This window comes from Humulus lupulus, chromosome 4, assembly GCF_963169125.1.
Source record: "Humulus lupulus chromosome 4, drHumLupu1.1, whole genome shotgun sequence".
NCBI classification, from domain to species: Eukaryota; Viridiplantae; Streptophyta; class Magnoliopsida; order Rosales; family Cannabaceae; genus Humulus; species Humulus lupulus.
In genome coordinates, this window is record NC_084796.1 from 84781213 (window position 1) to 84802054 (window position 20842).

The 20842-nt window shown below is 36.9% G+C and overlaps 2 non-coding genes across 2 annotated transcripts; one reads left to right on the forward strand and one right to left on the reverse strand.

Annotated features, from left to right (window-relative positions):
• Nucleotides 1-2709: 2709 nt before the first annotated feature.
• On the forward strand, nucleotides 2710-2816 carry LOC133833743 (small nucleolar RNA R71). The gene has a single exon (XR_009893106.1). It is a non-coding gene; the product is annotated as a small nucleolar RNA R71 (small nucleolar RNA).
• A 17262-nt stretch (nucleotides 2817-20078) lies between these two features.
• LOC133833653 (small nucleolar RNA R71) lies at nucleotides 20079-20182 on the reverse strand. Its single transcript, XR_009893022.1, has one exon. It is a non-coding gene; the product is annotated as a small nucleolar RNA R71 (small nucleolar RNA).
• Between the last annotated feature and the right edge of the window lie 660 nt (nucleotides 20183-20842).

Sequence of the window (20842 nt, forward strand, 5' to 3'; positions counted from 1 at the left end):
CCACCTCCAAGCCCAAAGAAGAAACTCGATGCCCAAGTACAGTCCCCCCTCCTTAACCATGAAATGGCATTTCTCCCAATTAAGAACAAGATTGGTCTCCACACATATTTTGAGAATTATCCCAAGGTTGCACAAACAAGAGTCAAACAAGGAACCAAAAACTGGAAAATCATCCATAAATACCTCCATTATATTCTCCACCAAGTCGGCAAAAATGGCCATCATACACATTTGAAAAGTTGCTGGTGCATTACACAAACCAAATTACATCCTACGAAAAGCAAATTTACTATATGTACAAGTAAAAGTTTTCTTCTCTTGGTCCTCAACAACAATAATAATTTGCTTATATCCAAAGTAGCCTTCTAGGAATAGAAATCATGGCCCGCCAAGCGATCTAACATTTGGTCAATGAAAGGCAAGGGAAAATGATCCTTTTGAGTTGTCTTATTGAGCTTCTTATAATCAATACACACTTCACCCCGTCACAGTACAAGTTTGAATTAACTCATTCTTTTCAGTCATTACAACAGTCATTCCTCCTTTTTTTGGTACAACTTGAACCGGACTCACCCATAAACTATCAGAAATGGCATAAATAATTCCAGCATTCAAAAGCTTCAAGACTTCCGCTGTCACATCCTCTTTCATAGCTAGATTAAGTCGTTGTTGATGTGCATACAAATCGCTGGACTAATACCTATAATATCTGAAATTGAACAAGCAAAGGTGGATGAATACCTCTTTAAAGTTTCTAACAACTTCCTTTCATCTTCCTCATTCAATAATGCCTAAATTATTATGGGTTTGGTCGATCCATCTCCCAAAAATGCATACCGAAGATGAGCGGGTAATTGCTTCAAAACAAGCCCATCACTAGTAGTGTTCTTTTTCTCTGAGCTATTATCAATAGTTGGGGCCTTGTAGATATCTTTCTTCTTTTGCACCTTCTTTTCTACTACTAATGCTTTTAAAGCCAAGACACTATCAACCACCTCCACATCATTCATTCCCAAATCAACTCCTAAGTCCTCTTTGGAAACTGGCGTTGTCAGACGTAGATCCAAAGGATCATTATGAAACATGGTCTTGAAAAAGTCTCTTAAGCATAGAGTAACTACATACACTCTCTTACAATCCGCTTGCTCCTTGGGAAACTTCATAGCATTACTGATGTTGATTCTTACTTCTTCGCCAGTCACCCTTAGAGTCAAGTTACTATATCATGAACATCAATCAAATCTTTCCTGATTGCAAGAAAATGTCTTCCCAAGATTATAGGAATTCCTTCATAGCATTACTGATGTCAAGCACAACAAAATCAACCAAAAAAATGAATCTATCAATCTTCACTAGAACATCTTCAATGATACCTCTAGGATGCGTCAAAGAACGATCCGCCAATTGTAAGGAAATAGTAGTTATTGTGACCTCTTCGAGATTGAGTTTTCGAAAGATAGAGAGAGACTTTGGATTTATACTAGCACCTAAATCACACAAAGCCTTCTAAATATGTAGCTCACCAATAACACATGGTATTGTAAAGTTTTGGATCTTTCAACTTTTCTGGTAATTGTCTCTTCATAATGGCATTACACTCTTCTGTTAGCTTCACTGTTTCATAATCCTCTAACTTACGCTTCTTAGACATCACCTCCTTCATAAAATTAGCATAGTTTGACATTTGTTCAAGGGAATCTACAAAAGGAATGTTAATATGTATTTTCTTGAAAATATTCAAGAACTTTGCAAATTTCTTATCAATCGCCTTCTTGTGAAATCTTTGAGGAAATGGTAATGGAGTAACAATCTTGGGTGGGTTGTCCAGAAAAGTAATTGAACCTGGATTAGCCACCAATGGATGTTTCTTCGGAATCTCCTCCTTTTGCTTGTCTTCTTCTTCCTCACCATTCATTGGGATCTCATCAAACTTTTTCTTCTCAATTGTAGGAGCATCCAATTGTTTCCACTCCTTAAAATGATTGCATTGCACTCTTTTGGATTCTTCTCCGTATCACTAGGAGAAGATCTAGACATTTCATCCATCATAGTATTATCCAATTGACCCACATGTGTTTCCAATGTCTTCATCGTTGCTCCCATATTATTAGAATGTGTTTCAATATTGTTGAGATGAGTGTCATGTTGATCTAGCCTTGCCTTTGAGTCCACTATGAAAGTCTTTCGTAACTCTTCAAGTGATGGTGAAGGCTTCTCCACCATTTGTCTTGGTGGCTCTTAAGTTTGTTGGAGAACGTATCTATTGTTGGCATAGGAAAAATTTTCATGATTGCGAAGGCCAGGATGGTAGTATGTGGGCAAGTTATTATTAGGCCTAAAGTTGTAGTTCTGAGTGACATATTGGCATTGTTCATCTATCATCCCATTTGAACTAGAAGCTTGAGCGAAATTCATTGTTTCTTGACTTGTCGTTCCTTTATTATCAATTAGACCCTTAATGTGATTAGTCAAAGCAGACATCTGCACCTCAGTGATGTTATTTGGTGTACATCAAAAACCCCAGCTACCTTTCTAACTATTGATCTCTCACTTTGCCATTGAAAACTATTCATGGCCATATCCTTAAACAAGATTAATGCTTCCACTGTTGTCCTTGATAGAATGGTTCCTCTAGATGCAGCATCAATATATGATCGTGTTGGACCATTGAGCCCATTGTATAATATTTGAACCTAAAACCAATCCTCTATGCCATGTTGAGGACATTTTCAAAGCATCTCCTTAAATCCATCCCATGCCTGATACAAGTTCTCTAACTCCATTTGTCTAAATTGAGTAATCTCAGCCCTTAGTTGTGCGGTTTAGATGTCGGGAAAAATTTGGTGATGAATTTTTGTGCCATATCCTCCCAAGTAGTCACATTTCCTGGAGGTATAGATTGAAACCAAGCTCGAGCTCTATCCTTCAACGAAAATGAAAATAGCTTCAATCTTATAGTATCTGTCGTGACCCCATTGATCTTGATCGTGCCACAAATCTCCAAGAAAGTTGCCAAGTGAATATTGGGGTTTTCATCAGCTAGGCCAGAATATTGATTTTGCTGCACCATGTTAACCAAGGTTGGTTTAAGCTGTCAATTTTTGACATTCACTTGTTGCCTTTGAATGCCCAAATAATTTTCATTCACAACCTGCCTAAAATACTCTCTCAAGGTCCGGTTTGCCGGCGCATTCACATGATCATTATAGTTGTTGGCTGGTACATTGTTGTTGTTAAGAGGAACAGTATTATTCCCTTGGTTCGCCACTTTTAGTGATCTAGCTCGTTGCTCTCTCCTAATAGAAGATATAGCTCTTTTAATTTTAGAATCTAATGGTAGGAGATTTAAGGGACAAGCTTTTCTCATACACCTTCAAGCACAAAAAATTTAGAAACCAATGTTAGTAATCAAATAAATAAAAAAATACTTATATTAAAATCTAATATTTTCTTTGCTATAAAAATTCAATTTGAATTTATTTTTAATCCCTGGCAACGCCGCCAAAAATTTGTTGCGAAAAATAATTAATATGCTTGCAAGTGCACAAATCGAACAAGTAGTAAAGTAGTCTAAAGACAGATATCGTCCCACAAGGGCTAAAATCAATTAAATATAGCAAATACTAAATCCTAATTTTATCTAAGCAATCAATTTCGAAAGATAACAAGAAGCAAAATGATAAATAACTATGAATTTTAAAGAAGAAATAACTAAATGTGAATAGACTCAAGATAATAACAATTGTTAAGGTTTTAACTTCACTCTCTAACAATTTTACCCCTAATCATTAATGTGCCTAAATCAATCCAATATGTTCAAAAACCTAGAGCATTGTTTTATCTCTATACCCTCTCTCGAGTGTCGCATAAAGAATGTGTAAGTGATACCTATCCTATATATCTACACGACCATTAATCCATACGTTCATTAAGTTCCACTCTAAAAATAATCCTAAATATTCCACCTTTTGATTTCACAATCTAGGTAAGCTAGAATTATCTCGCTTACCTAGATTTATGCTTATCTCTTGATCTCACACAACCTAAGTTGTTCTGCCCGCTGCCGGATTGTTTGAATGTTCCCCTCTCGAGTAATAATTTTCACAATGTAAATACAATCCTAATTATAATTCATATACTATAAAGAACAATATGAAAATCACAATTAAATCAATAATGATTCAAAGTAGAATAAAAGAACAATAGTGGACTATAATAGACATTGCATTAAATCATAGAAATAAAATCATGTCAAGAGATCCATCTACACCCTAACAAAATAAGAAAATTAACCACACATGATGTGGTTTATAATTCCAAATATATTGTAATTATCTGAAAAGAAGAAAGAAGTAAAGAAGAAAAACATAGAACACTAAAGAACTCCGTTGATATTGCTTGATTCACTTCTTGGATCCTTCTCCAACGAGTCTCTCATTTCCAAATGTGTTTCTTTTCCTTTACAAATGTGTTGTGGTTATGCCCTAGTCTCTAGAAACCTCCTTAGTCGTCATACTTTTGAATTAAGTGAAAAATGTGTGAAAAAAATACGTTTTCCTATTTTTGTGGTGCAACAGTTGACATGTTGCCTATACCCGAGAGACGCGTCGCCTATACCAGGCCATGCGTCGCCAAATGTCAGGCGACTCGTCGCTTGGACTTTTGCAGGTTTGAAATTTTCTCAAATTTCAGCAACTTTTTGCCTCTCGGAGCGATGTAACACATCCTTTTTTGAATTAAACACCCAAAATAATGTTCAAAACACCAAAAAACTCAATTCCTGTACATTTAAAGGAAACTCTTCAAATCTACACAAAAAGTAAGGAAAAACAAACCATTATAAGGATAAAAATCAATATCTGAGTGCATAAAACATGCCCTCATCAATTGTTTGACTTTGTAGGTTTAAAGACTCAAGGGTTTTAGGTTCAGTTCTGGGTACCTTAAGTGTTACGGTATTGGAGTGGTTTTTCATTTAACTGCTTTTCAAAACCACTATGTCTGACACACGAATTTTGAAATTTCAACAGCTTCCTAAGATTCAGCTGCGATACTAGAGAGATGTGTGGGACCACACATCGGGGTATTATACCTATTGTTAACTCATGGATGCCTTAGGTCAAGTAATAAATTATTAGAATTTTAGGTTGTCATTTCTTCTGTTAGTATAATTAGGCTACATTCCCAAGTCGCCTCTAATGGGTCATTTTGTAATCAGGCGATCTAAAATCTTCACCATGGCCCCTCAAAAGAAAAAGATTGTGACAGACTCCTCTTATCAAGGAAAGGATAAGTAAGTCACCTTTGAGACCCCCATTCCCCACTTTGGTCTAGTGGTGGAGAAAGGGATTGAGGTAGAACCTGATAGTTTCTTTGAGGCTGAGAAGACCATGTCTTGAATTACTTCTCAACCCAAATTGAAAAAAATTATGCTAAGAAATAGGAACAAGATGAATCTCAACTTTTATGCACAACCTCCATTGGAAGGTGAGTGAAGCTACACTCGGGTTGAGGTTGACTTTGGGGCTTGGAGTGACGAACACCTGAAGGCAGGGCAGTTGTGAATGACACTACAACGGTGGCCTACAAGCTGATAAGATAGGATCAGACACTGCCCATCAAGCCTCGAGGTCCTCCCAAGGAGATTCCTCCAATCGTTGAGGAGGTCGAGGAAGAAAAGAAAGATCACTGAAGGTGGGCAGAATTTCAACCAAGGTCGTGCCAAATCAGAGGCAGTAGCCGACACCTCCAACCAAGGTAATCAAGATAGGGAAATAAATTAGAATGCTGCTAGTATTTTACTAGTTTGATTCGATCCGAGCTAGCTTGTGAGTCCACATCCTATAGACCCGGACTTGAATGTTACTTTACATTAGTAAGTCGACCAATTGGTTGTTCGCCATGATTTCGCCTACCCTAAATATACCGTAGTATTAGTAGATAACACTTTATATTTTAGGTCCACCATTTTTTAACAATATGGTACAAACCTCCTGTCATGGCATTCCTTTCGTCATGGTTCCTTTACCACGGGTATTAGGCAGGCCGAGTATGAGCCTAGTCCAAACGAGGGGCCCGAACCCAGTAGGCCCCATAAATTAGTAACGCTAGAATCTCCCCCTCCCCCAATAATCCAAGAGTTAGAGGCTATATCCAGCCTGGTCCATAATCTAAAATTGATCGTAGTAGTTTCCTCCTCTAGTTCAGATGGTATGGTTCTTGTTCTATTACTACTTGTTGCTTGCATAGTTAGATATGATCCTCAAGGAAATCTTCAATATTGGCTCTAAAGTCAAGAAGATGAGAATCTTAAAAAATTACATATGGACCTGGAGCTGTTGCTGGTTCTCCGGCCAAAACGAAGGGGACCATTTCCACCCAGAAACAACTGCAGCCCTACGCACTTACGACTAAATATATTCCTCCCCCAACTCTTCGTGATTCTTCGCATGTTCTGGAGGTCGTCCAAGTAGCAACTCCAACTACCACAGTCCTAGGTCCTCCCATCGAGGTGGGGAAACATGAAGAACCTCTGTGTGGTTCGTTTTAAGAGATTGTGAATAATTCAATGAATCATGCGAACTTGGTTAGAATCAATGAGATGCAGGCCATAGAGGCAAGACCCTCAGTTACCATCCTCGACTCTGTATTGGGGATGACTCTGACCATAAGTCTTATCCTTATCATCCTTCTTCAGTTCCATGTTTTCACAAAATGAACCCTCTTTAATCATTGGTTGAAGTCTTCCATGGCTCAGAACTGTGGTTTTTCTTAGATCAGAGCTGAGGTGTACGAGGCCAGGACTGCCTTGGGGGAGGCAAAGGTAGCCTTGGAGGAGGCCAAACCCACGAGGGCCACCCTGGATGAGGCCAACAATGTCCTGAAGACCTTATAGAAGAATGAGTGAATTGACAAAGCACAAGTTTCGAAGGTAATCTAGCAGTGGGACCTGCTTTAACTCAAGGTCAACGATCTTAAGCAGAAGCTTGCAGAGGTTGAGGCCAAGGCCAAGGAGGACACAACCAAAGCAAAAATATCTATGGAAGAAATGTTCTACCTGTGCAGGGCGTATAAGTAGAAGGAGATTTCTCATTCTTGGACTCGAAACTTTAGGGGCGCTACCTAACCAAGTTCCAGGACTGATTATAAAAAGATCCTGCGGAGACAGTAGAGATTTCAGGAGATGTAGCAGAAGGCGAGGAGGAAGAGGTGCAATCTCGAGAGCAAGTTACTGGAGCTCATGGATGATGGCTGCCCTCTTTTATGTTTGTTTTTTTTTCTTTGTTTGGGCGCTTTGTCCCCTTTGTATTTGGGCCTTTTAGGCGGAGCCAATTTCCTTTTGGCTTTACCTCGACGTTATTTTTATCCTCACTATAATTTACATATTTTCACATATGTCTCAACTTGTTATATTTAATCTTTTTGGTTCACTCCCTTTTTCTTTCAAGTATTTATGTTTATGAACCTTGAAAGTCCTTATACATCCAAATAGTTATAGGGGTTAATTTTAGATTGAGATATTTTGTAATGCCTTGGATAGCCAAGACCATTACACTATGTATTTAAAATAGTGTTGGACTTTCTAATCAAGTCATTTGGACAAAACGTCTTACTAAGGTTAATTAACAGATTTGGGTTAAAACATTTTGATCGTAGAAACAACTATTTTCATTATAAGGTTTGAGTCTGTACATGGCATCCCAAAAAATAGTATTTACAAGGCAGTTACAACTCTCAAAATAAATACAACTTAAGCCATCCTAAGCGGCAAAATCAGGTTTGGCTCTAGTCCCTGTTTATCCCTCGGCCGTGGTGATCGAGCAGCTACAAATGTACACGCTGCCCCTAAAGCTCTCCAACTCACGACTAGTCCAGCTTTCCCTTTCCCTTACCTACACCACATAGCACCCGTGAGCCAAGGTTCAACAAGAAAACTTAATTCATAAATACAAACAAACAACAATATATAAGTCGTGCACTTAAATCATTTAATTGAATAACAACAAATCTTACATGATAAGGTAGGCAATAATAATAATAATAATAATCTACTCAGTTCAACATATAATTCAATCACAACATTCAACACAGTTAGTTAAGTGAAAAAAACACTTCTGTTTACTTAGTAACGTTCAAGCCCGACTCCCTTAGGCCGAGTCCTCTAGATAAATAGCTAACCCTGGCTCGCTTAGGCTAGGTTGTGTTCCACACACTTAACGTTAGCCCTGACTCCCTTAGGTTAGACGTTCAAAAAAACATAAACAAACAGTTAGATTGCAGAACACGCAATCGCTTGCAACATAAACCAGCGTGCCTGATCACAATCACACATATATTCATCCATACTCGTTAACAGGGGGTCCAAGCCCCAATTACAACTCGGGTGCAGTTTTCTTACCTCGAGTCCCGAGCTGAAGGAGTAGAGCAATCCCAAACACGATCCTAAATCCTAAGCCTTAACGGTAACCCTAGGCACAAAGCGATAATGGATAACCAATAAAACCTAAACCAATTAAATACTTTAGAATAACATACTAGCCTCCAGACCTCAAATTCTACTAAACTGGGTGGTAGAATTCCTCCCGAGCACTTAGGTTTGAGTTCTCAATCCTAAAAACGTGGTTTGGGTATTCCTCTCAAATAGAGTCGTGGCCCAGGCCTTAAGGGTCGCGACGTGACAAGAGTTAGAGAGCAAGGGGGCTCTCTCTTGAAAGACACAGGCCGCGGTGCGCCCTGACCTGTGCCGCGATGAACTTCAGGGAACCCTAGGGTCTTCTTAAGCACACGGTTCACGGCGCCTGAAGAACAAGGCCTTGGCCGGAGCCCAAATCCCAGAAATCCTCAACATTTTCAATCCAATTTTTTTTAGAATTTCCCTACCAAAAACCTCATTTTTCCAAAAATCAAACCCCCCAACAAGTTCACCGCAGCAAATACAACATTTATGACCTATTAACTAGCTCAAAACTACCTTAATTCTTAAGATTCATACTTAGGCTAAAAACTTAAGAAAAGCATAACTTGACCAAAGAAATTCACCAAATAAGCTGGTTTTAAACCTTACCTTGACAATGATTCTGGCCCTGAACTGATCCTCATGGAACCCTAGCTTCAATTCTTCAGAAAATTCCTACCCCAAAGTTAAGAGAATTGGTGTTCTTCTTTAGCTTTCCAAAGTTCCCCAAGGAGCGTGATAGAGAAGGTAAAGTGAGAAAGAGAAAGAACCCTTAGTGGTTTCTAGTGGTTCTGGTCACTTCTTGAAGTCTTTCCCAAGCCTACCTCTTAACACAAATGACCAAATTTCCCCCAACTTATCCTTAGCCTCTTATTGCCTTTAAGGGCAAACCCGTCATTTACCACATTTCCCGCGAATCCCCAAGTGGTTCTATAAATTACCAATTAATCCCAACGTGCCCAATTAATCACCAAATAATTATCTGTTACCTAGTAAATCCCAAATATACGCTAAGTTCCCATAATACCCCTAGGCTAACCCCAAGCTGAGTATTTGACCTCGTTGTGACTATTCTGCTAATCCGCTCCATAGGATCGCCTCGAGCCAAATAATGCAAATATATCCACCAAATATATCATTTAATGCATATAATCACATTTATACCCTCAACGGGTCAAACATTACAAATATGCCCTTATTAACAAAAACAAGCCCACATGCATATTTAATTAAGATAAACATGCACCTATATTCATATTTCCATATAAATCATGTATGCCACATAATCACACATTTACTCAATTAATTTCACAAATATATATACAATTATGCCCTCCCAGCAAACTTAGCAAGACACTAAGCCTTATTAGCAATTTGGGATGTTATATATTTTTCCTGATAGCTTGCCCGGTTAATTTCTAGTTGATAACCTGGTTATTTCCAGGAGTTTGATCGTCTAGTTGTGTATACCTATTAGGGATCACACCTTGAACCTGGTTTAATTCCAGGTTTTTGTACCTTTTAAAATTCTAGGATTATGATTGTTATGCTTTGAATTTTCTTAACCTAGTTTGTATTCAGAATTTCTATGAAAACTCGAGCTTTAAGAAGCTGTAGAGTAATCAATTTTTCAAAATCAAAGTTTCAAAATTTTTAACCTAAATTTGTCGAATGTTTCAAAGACTGTTTGAGGGTTATATGCCCCCCAAGAGATAAGAATTTATAAATATTCTTGAACGATTTTACATAATCTACTCATGATAAATTACAAGAATAAAATAAATATTGGTACCACGTTTAAAATACGTAGCAACCCTTTATTATTAAAATTTGAACAAAATGAAGTGACTTTTATAAATAAGTTGTACAAAGAACAAAACTCAAAAAATCTAACAAAGACGTCCAATTACTGATAATTGTTCTTGAGATGTAGAGCATTTCAAGTTTGTGGAACCAATTCTCCACTTAGCCGAGCTAGTTTGAAGGTTACTTCCTGTAAGATCTTCATGATCGGATAGGGTCCTTCCCAGTTCGATCATGCTGACAGATAAGATAAAATCAAAGAGAATTAAATCTCACGATTTGATTCAAGCTGTAAATTAGCAGTTTTTTCCTTATTTAGATTATTCGTAGCTATCTTGGTGATTTGGTGATTATTCTGTAATTAAGAGATTTATGTATGAAAATTGTATAAATAGGAATGTACTCATTGTTTGTAAATACACAGAAAAGAAAAAAAAATCTCCTTCAAATTTCTTTATGGTATAAGAGTCGTATGGCTTTCTCCCTCCTCTCCAATCGGTTTCGGTCATCTCTATCTAGTTCGGCAGCCTTTGCAACTTCTGGCGGCTCCGAGGCAGCCCCTCGTGCTCGACATCCTCGGCCTTCTCTACACCCATGCCCATCGGTGGTGTTCTAGTCCAGTTCAGCGTTTTCCCAACAAGTTTGATTGCCGTAACCCTCCCACCAGTAACCGTACAGGCAATCCGACCAATGTTAACCTTGGCTGCCTCTGTAAGCTTCAATTTTTTTTTCTCTCACTCGTGCCCTGCCAAAACTATATTCTTTTTTTCTCCAAATAGTGTCCATCCTTGAGCCACGTGTCCCTCAATCTCAATACCTGCCCACTCTCTAATTAAAAAAAAAGGAAAACAGAAAAAGGAAGAATGAATTTGTTGCCCTAGCCACGTGTCACCATGTCCCAAAGTGAAGAGCTTTCCTCTCAAACCAGTGGGCCCACTCCTTTTCCAGCCCAAACTCAGGCCCAACATCAGTCCATTAGTTCAATGGGCTCCATCTACAGTCATGATACCAGTTCTCTCCACATCACAACCCACAAACATGATGGTAGAAATTATTTACAATGGGCGCAGTCAGTAAAGTTGGTCATCTATGGGTGTGGAAAACTTGGGTACCTCACTAGTAACCTTCCTGCCCCTCCTTTGACTGACTCCACTTACAAGGTATGGTAGGCTGAGAATTCTATTGTCCTTGCATGGCTTATCAATTCGGTGGATTCAAAAATTAGTCACATGTATTTATATTTTAAAATTGCTAAGGAAGTCTGGGATGCTGCTAAGAAGATGTATTTTGACCTTAGGAGTGCCTCTTAGATTTTTGACATTCGTACCAAATTCAAATAAATCAAGAAAGGTACTCACACTATAACTCAATATTTCTCCGACTTACAAGACCTATGGCAGGAACTCGACTTATATCTGGATACCACTCCTCAATGTGCTGCCTGCACCACTCTCTAGCGCCAACAATTAGAAAAGGAGCGTGTATTTGAATTCCTTACTAGGTTGAATAGTAATCTTGATGATGTTCGAGGTCGTTTGGTCAGTCGTTCTCCATTTCCTGACACTGAAGAAGCTTTCTCTGACATCCGACATGAAGAAGCACGTCATCGTGTCATGCTCACAACTCCAGAATTTCCTTTCGTTGAAAGCTCTGACCTTGTCTCAAGCTCTGGTCCATCACCATTTGGTAGATCCAATCCTGACCCTCAACCTAATCGTAAGGGGGAACAACCTTGGTGTGATCACTGTCAACATCATGGGCATACTCTCACCACTTGTAGGGAAATTCATGGAAAACCACCAAATTGGACTCCTTGTTGCCAAAATGACAAAAAGGCCTATCAAACTTAGACTTTGGATGGTACCAAAGCAAGCACTCCTGCTGCCCCTACGTTTAGTCCATAAAAACTTGAACAATTATACACACTCTTTAGTCAGTCCTCCATAAAACCCAAGTCTATTCCCGAATCTCATAGTGCATCTGTTGCACATACTTGTAGTTTTTCTTCCGCTTTCAAAACGCCATGGATCATCGATTCTGGCGCAATTGAACACATGACAGGTTTACCTCTTTTTTTTTTTATTCCAATTGTCCCTGCTTTACTACCTTTATTGTTAAGATTGTAGATGGAACTCTCACGTATTGCAGGAATTGGCACCATAAAATTGTCTTCTAGTTTACTTCTTAAACCAGTACTTCATGTTCCTTCATTAAAATGAAATTTAATCTCTGTTCAAAAATTGACATCTGATAATTACGGCCTTGCTAAGTTTGTCGCTAATTTTTTCCAATTTCAGGATCTATCATCTGGGAGGATGATTGGCAGTGTTAAGATTCGTGACAGACTTTATTTCTTTCAACATCCGCCTAAAGAGCAGCCTCCTTTACATTGTTTGGCTTCACGTTCTATGTCTAATTCTGTTTTTTTATTCAAATTCTCGAACAATTATGTTATGGCATTGTCGACTTGGACACCCAAGTTTCTTATATTTAAAACACTTGTTTCCGTCTATTTTTATCAATATAAAGGTTGTTGATTTTTAATGATATATTTGTCAAATTGCTAAGCATAATTGTGTTTTGTTTCCTCACAAACTACATACACCTTCCAGCTCTTTTTCTCTTATTCACAGTGACTTGTGGGGTCCGTCAAAGGTCACTACCTCCTCTGATAAGCATTGGTTTATCACCTTCATTGACAATCAAATGCGCATCACTTGGGTTTATCTACTTAGGCACAAATCTGAAACATGCCAAGTTTTCCAAAATTTCCACAAAATGATCCACACACTGTACCAATTGTCTATCCGAGCACTTCGTACCGATAATGGTACTAAATATTTCAATTCCACCCTTGATCGCTATCTTCTCCATAATGGGATTATTCATCATAGTTCATGTGTAGATACTACACAACAAAATGGAGTCGCTGAAAGAAAAAATCGCCATCTCTTAGAAGTGGCTCGTGCCATTACGTTCAATATGCATGTTTCAAAATATCTTTGGGGTGACGCAATCCTTACTGCCACATATCTCATTAATCACCTTCCAAGTAGGCCCTTTCATTTCAAAACACCATACTCAATTTTTTGGTCTCTCTACCCTCACACTTCCACCAATACCCTCCCAGTCAATGTTTTTGGCTGCATTGCCTTTGTCCATGTATACTCCCAACATCGGAGTAAACTAGATCCTTGAGCAATCAAAATAGTTTCCCTAGAATATTCCCCTGCAAAGAAGGGCTACTGTTGTTACTGTTCTCTCACCAAGAAATCCTACACCTCCAAGGATGTCACTTTTTTTTAAATTCTCCTTATTTCACTCCCACCTCGCTTCAGGGGGAGCACATCCATCACGAGTAAGAAGCTCAATGGTCCTAGGGTTTAGAATTACCCCTAGACACTTCATTCCCTTCACATCTAGACATAACTCCTGCTTCTCAGGATCATCCATCTTGCCCTGCTTCAAAAGATCAGCCATCTACTTCTTAGGATCAACCATCTTGCCCTGCTTCACAAGATCATCCATCTTCTCCTGCTTCTCAAGATTAAAACATACAGAAAGAAAAAGAAATACGAGTATATACCATAAGAGAAAGAAATTAACAAGTAGCGAATCCTTATCACAATCAAAAGTATGATCCGATGGTAGAACCACTTTCCTCATACGATCCAGGTAAACTTCCCTCAAACACTCAATCAGATCTAGATATAACTATTTCTTTAAGGAAATGAACTAGAACTTGTACCCAACACCCGATTTCAAAATTTATCTCCTATGCCAAATTATCATTTCCATTTAGAGCATTTACCTTTAATCTATTAGAAGTTGTGATTCCCAGGAATATCAATGAAGCACTTGGTACTCCTCAATGGAAGGCGACAATTCTTGAAGAGATAAAAGCACTTGAGCATAATGGAACTTCGAAATTAGTAGAGTTACCACCTGACAAGAAAGTAATAGGGTGAAAATGGGTATTCACAGTCAAATACAATGAAAATGGATCTATTGAAAGGTAGAAAGCACGGTTAGTTGCCAAGGGTTTTACTCAAACCTACGGAATTGACTACACTGAAACCTTCGCTCCAGTCGCCAAACTCAATACTATCAAAGTATTACTTCCGCTAGCTATCAACTTGGATTGGGAGTTGCATCAACTTGATGTAAGAATTGCATTCTTGAATGGAGAACTGGAAGAAGAAGTGTAGATGAGTCAACCTCTAGGTTTTGAAGAATCTCCCACTACAACTAGAGTTTGAAAGCTAAACAAATCACTCTACGCTCTAAAACAATCTCCTCGAGCATGGTTCAATTAGTTCCTAAAAGTAGTCAAGGGACTCGGATACATGGAAGGCCAAACAGACCATACCGTCTTCATCAAACACTCAGAAATAGGAAAAATGTCAATACTAATCGTGTATGTTGATGATATCATTGTCACAGGCAATCATACTGAAGAGATGATTCTGATAGAAGAAATGTTGGAAACAGAGTTCGAAGTCAAGGATATTGGTGCACTCAGGCATTTTCTGGGAATGGAATTTACTAGGAGAAAAAGAGAGATTTTTGTATCTCAAAGAAAATACACTCTTGATCTCTTTAATGAAACAGGAATGCTTGGCAATAAACCCAGCAAAACTCCAATCAAGCTCAGGGACAAGAAAAAAATGTTTGAAGGAAGCTCAGATGACAAAGGAAGATACCAACAACTAGTAGGGAATCTTATCTACCTCTCACATACGAGACCTAATATTACCTTTGCAGTAAGTCTAGTTAGTCAATATATGTATGATCCATGTCAAGGACATCTCAATGCAGTATACAAAATTCTTATGTATCTTCAAGCAAACACCAGGAAAAGGTCTTTTCTTCAAAAAGGCAACCAAAAGGAAGATTGAAGTATTTACAAATGTAGATTAGGCTGAGTCAATTCATGATAGAGAGTCTACATTTGGGTATTGCATAATTGTATGGGGAAATGTAGTGACATGGCTAAGTAAAAAACAAACAGTTGTTGCAAGAAGTAGCGCAGAAGCCGAGTATAGAGCCATGGCCCATGGAATATGCGAAGCAATATGGATCAAATGCCTGTTAGAAGAATTGAAGATTGAATATGAAGCAACCATTCAACTCTATTGTGATAATCAATCTACCATCAATATTTCACATAACCCTATACATCATGACAAAACTAAACACGTCGAAGTGGATTGTCACTTTATCAAAGAAAAGATTGATGGAGGCACTATCAGCATCAAGTGTGTACAGACGGATCAACAATTGGATGATATCCTCACAAAAGGATTATCTGAACGAGTCTTTGATTTTCTAGTAAACAAGCTCAGACTTATCAATACTTACAATTCAGCTTGAGGGGGAGTGTTGACAAATAAGAGAAAATCAAAGAGAATCAAATCTAACGTTTTGGTTCAAGCTGTTAATTAGAAGTTTTTTCCTTATTTAGATTATTTGTAGCTATCTTGGTGATTTGGTGATTATTCTGTAATTAAGAGATTTATGTGTAAAAATTGTATAAATAGGGATGTACTCACAGTTTGTAAATACACAGAAAAGAAATAAAACTTCTCTTTCAAATTTCTATAGATCCCAGTACATTGTCTTTCGAGTCTTTGTTAGCTAGAAATAACCCTTTGAAGTACCAAATCCCTCAGCTTGATTCTTCATCCATTGATCATTGAATTAAAATAATGAGTTAAACTTTGTTGATAATTGGCAAGCTGCAACTGAGATTCTTCCTGTCACTCTTCAATTATATCCAGGGATGCAGTAAGCAAGTCATGATTTTGATCCTGGTTGAAGGTAATATGCCTATGTGAGGTCACTTGACCCTTAACTGGGAGCATAACCTCACATCCAAAAGTCAAAGAGAGGGGAGTATGTGTTGGGCTTTTATGCCCTAATTAAAACCTAATTTCTTTATAATCTCATTTTATTATCAATACAAGAATAGAAATCAATTATTGACTTGGTCAATCACTTTTCTCACATGTTTTATTTTCATAATTATTTTTTATATAAACTTCTATAAAATCTCGAGCATATAGATAATCTTATATATAGTGACGTAATCAATGTGGAATATAAATATGATTATATGTTCAAACATAAGTTAGTCCTAAGATTAGTCAGTGCATAGGATTTACACTGACTTGCCAATCTACGATATGATCTACTTACACATTGTAGTGTTACGTTCTTTCCAGAACATTAACAAAGTAGATAAGATCGGATGTACTTGTTACATCAGACTAGACCAATATTGACAGCAGATAGGATAAGTAAACATACTGTTATTATCTATTCTAGTCATATCATATAGTTGATCATAGGTCAATTCAATCTCAATTTGAGTGGGTAGTATTCTAACTAATTGTATTATTTGAGTTGTTTGACTTGTTCGTTACCAGCTTACCCTACGGACTAGCCCATACTTACATCTTGGGATCTAGTAAAAATAATTGAGTGGTAGTGTTTATCAAAGATATGAACATCTATAGCTTCCGATGAAGAAGTAAAATGATGGTTTCCATTTAGTATGGTTCAAGGTGCTAAATGATAGAGATCTCATTTCAGTAATTAATATTAGTTTACTGAAATATTATTTACAAGGAACTAAGTGTTTTAAGGATAAAATACAATGAGGGGTAAAACGACATTTTTAGTCTCATCTCATCGTAGACCGTCTATAGAGAATTGAGTGACAATTATGGTTGTAACAATGGATAATTAATAATGTATATATATTGCTTATAGAGTCTTCTATGAATTCAAGAGTGCAATTCTGAGTCTTTAGTGGAGTCACGAGAAATTAATAAGTTATTAAATTTATTTGTTAAATTTATGATAAATTATTGGAGCTTGATTTATAGGCTCATGGTCCCCACTGTACCTTGGATAAAATAGTATAGATAGTCTCAATTAAATTGACTAATTATCAGTTAGAACTATCAAAGTTGAGCAGGTCAATTTTGGATACTTTCACAAAGTTATACAATTTAGAGAAGAAAAGAGATTTTTGCGCATATTTATTAATTAAGACAAATTGATGTGTAAATTAATAAATAAGTTTAAATCAAGGTTAAAATTATAAATAATTAATTTTATAAAGGATTTAAATAATTATGTTGACTGCGTTTTTAGCCAACGACGTGAGAACGTCAATAACGACAAGCCTTCAAGAGAATGTAAACAACACAGACGGTATAATAAAGATAATAAAGGACACACAAGAGATTTTTATAGTGGTTCAGTCCCGATTGTCGGTAATAGCCTAATCCACTTAGAGTTGTGATTTATAAATCGATACTCAAGATCATATGGACTGAGCCAACTGAGTTTCTTCAGTACAGATTGTGAAAATACAAGAATTCTCTCTAATTTCAGCACTCTCTCTCTCTAGAAGAGATAGACCCAATTTTCTCTCTCTAGAAAGAAGAAGCAGAAGAAGCCCTTCTCTCACCCCATAAGCTCTCTATTTATAGGCCTGGGATCCTCAACTGATATCCCCTTATAATTGGGATATTTTATTATATTTATTACATTTAAACATTCAAAATTCGAAATGTAACAAACCCCCCATTTGTGGGAAGAATGAGAGATTCCCGCGTACGTTGTTGGAGTTGTGTCTGACTTAGTCTCCTCTAGCTAGTTGGTCCACCTCCTACTCACTACCCATGCAAGTGCTGGTTGAACATGCATGGTGGTAGGACATGTTTTTGGTGGGTTGAACGTGCATGGTGGTAGGACATGCACTTCTCTCCTCTAACATGGCACTCTCCTATAGCATGCCATGTTCCTCCTTGAACCAATCTCCTTGCTTCTCCTCGGACCAAGGTGGTCCAAGGCAACCTCCTTGGCACCTCACCTTGGACAACATTGAGGCAACCTCACCTTGGACAACATTGAGGCAACCTCCTTTAGCATCTCCCAAACATGTCCGATCGAACATTGTATAGGCTCTCCTTATCAAAATCTAAGTCTCCATTCTCTTGCATGAGACTCCTCCTCCTTAGCTACTTACCTTGGACACGTTCGAGCCAACACATAGAAAACTTTGGGAGGCTTACCTCCTACACACCCTTGGGGTCTCCTAGGACCACATCCTCCTTGGGGTCTCCTAGGACCACTTTCTCCTTGGGGTCTCCTAAGACCACTCCCTTGGGGTCTCCTAGGACCACATCCTCCTTGGGGTCTCCTAGGACCACTCCCCTTAGCTCTCCTAGAATGCATTCTCCTTAGCCTCCTAGGATGCATTCTCCAATTTTTGGGTATAACAAATTATTTAATTAATAAATCAATAGAAAATAATACAGTCCTTGATTTTAAGTGCAATGGCCTTAGAATTAAATGGGAAATTTCACGGACCTAAATTCCATGATAATTTCGACCTAATGGTTGATATTACCTATTATTTTAATGATTTTTTAATTTAAATAAATGACCTAATTGAGCCTATAAAAGGAATTCTAAGTGAGAGTTGAAATCAGATGATTGAGACGATCTGATAGATAATCAGAAGATCTATTCTTGATGCTCTAGGTTTTTAGACTCTCTCTATAGAAAACATCCTTTTCTGAACCTCTAAATTCTCTTCTCTTCGTCTTCTCTTTGTATCTATCTCATGTGTTGATAATTTCCCACTCTAGTCTAGGTGATTCTAAAGATACTTTGGAAGAATGTGAAGAAATACAAGATCTTGTATGAGTTTTTCCCAACAACTGGCCTTAGAGCCTTTGGTAATCTTTATTTTCATGCATGAACATGGTATAAATTTAATTATTTGATGTGTTCAGTAATTGAATGGATTTCATATTTTTTATGCTGCATATTAAATTTTATGTGATTATTAGCATATTTGGGTTATTTTGTTGTGTTTCATATACAATTAATTTTTATAAAAGCTCTAGTTGTTGTAAAACATGGTAAAATTTATTTAGAAAAAACTTTGGGTTGAAAAACTACACAAAAATTTTTTATTCTTTTTTCGGGTTGGGGGTCTGAGACAAGTGGCCGCGGCCAGATAGCGATTTTAGCCCAGATTGGTCTCGTGGCCGCGTCCACCTACTTTCAATGGGCTCGCCCTGTGTTAAATTTTGTCTTAAATTTTGAATTTTGAATGTATTTTTTAATGGGTTAATACAAAAATATCAGACATTTTCTTTCATTTAAAAATATATTTTTTTGAAATACGATATTTTTGTTATTTGATGTTTTAAAAAATAGATATTTTGCCACAAAGATTCAAATTCAGATTTAAAAATAGGTTAACTAATTAATTTAAAATATTTTAATATATTAAAATATTTGCATTAAGTTATCAAATCTTAAAGATATTTTTTTAATATTTGATATTTTTTTGAAATCATTTATTTGAAAATAATAATATCTAATTATTCTATGGATTTTAATATTTAAATAATTTGAAATTTGAAAATTTGTTGACTATTTATTTTTACGGATATTTGAATTTGTTTAACTTTTTAAGATATTTTTTTTTCAAAAACAACAGATGATATTTGTTTAAAAATTTACAACTGGTTAAATTTTCAAAAAATATCACGTTTTTAAAAACCAAGTAATAAAATATTTTTATATAAATGGGATTTAAATTAACTTTAGTTAATTGTTGATAAATCATATTTAAATTAAATTAATATTATTCAAAATGACCTAAACTAAGTTGATTTTTTATAAATGAAATTTAAATTAACTTTGCTTAATTGTTGATAAATTTCAGTTAAATTGACTTATTTATTTGTTTATTTTTTTGCAAAATTTAATTAATTTGAATTTCGAATAAATTCTAGAAAACATTAATAATTTCCATCAGCTGGATGGGGAGTCTTTATATGATGCATGGGAGCGTTTTAAAAGACTGCAAAGGAATTGGCCACATCATGGAATAGAGAAGTGGCACCTAGTTCATACATTTTACAATTGTTTGGGAGGAAATACAAGGATAATTATAGTTGCTTAACATACCTAAATAATATGCCTTTGGAATAGGCATAGGTTATTGGTAACTTTTCAAGACCTGCACCCAACACCTACTCTGATCATATACTCCTGCATGGAAAAATCACCCTAATTTGTCTTGGAAAAATAATCAAGGGTTACAACTGCAGTATCCACCTCAACAACCCCCTCATCAATCGAATTATGGATTACATTGTAGACCATATTATGATCCAAACCCATGCCCATCTCATCCACCACCACATCCTCAAATGAACCCACCAACAATGTAGTCAGACCAATTAATTCAATTCATGACAGAGACAAGCAAATTTGCCTAGTACCACAGAGGTAATTCCTAAAGAACAATGTCAAGCTGTCACTCTAAGGAATGGGACTAAGTACGATGAACCTACAGTGGATGACAAGGGGAAGAAGACAGAGGATCAACATGTTACTAGTCCAATACAAGAGGAGGTTACTGAAGACCTTGCAAACACAGAAAAGCCAAAACACATCGAGCCTACACCAAAGACTACATATCCTCAATGGTTTCGAAAGGCCAATCTTGAAAAACAATTCTCCAAATTTCTTGTGGTACTTAAGAAA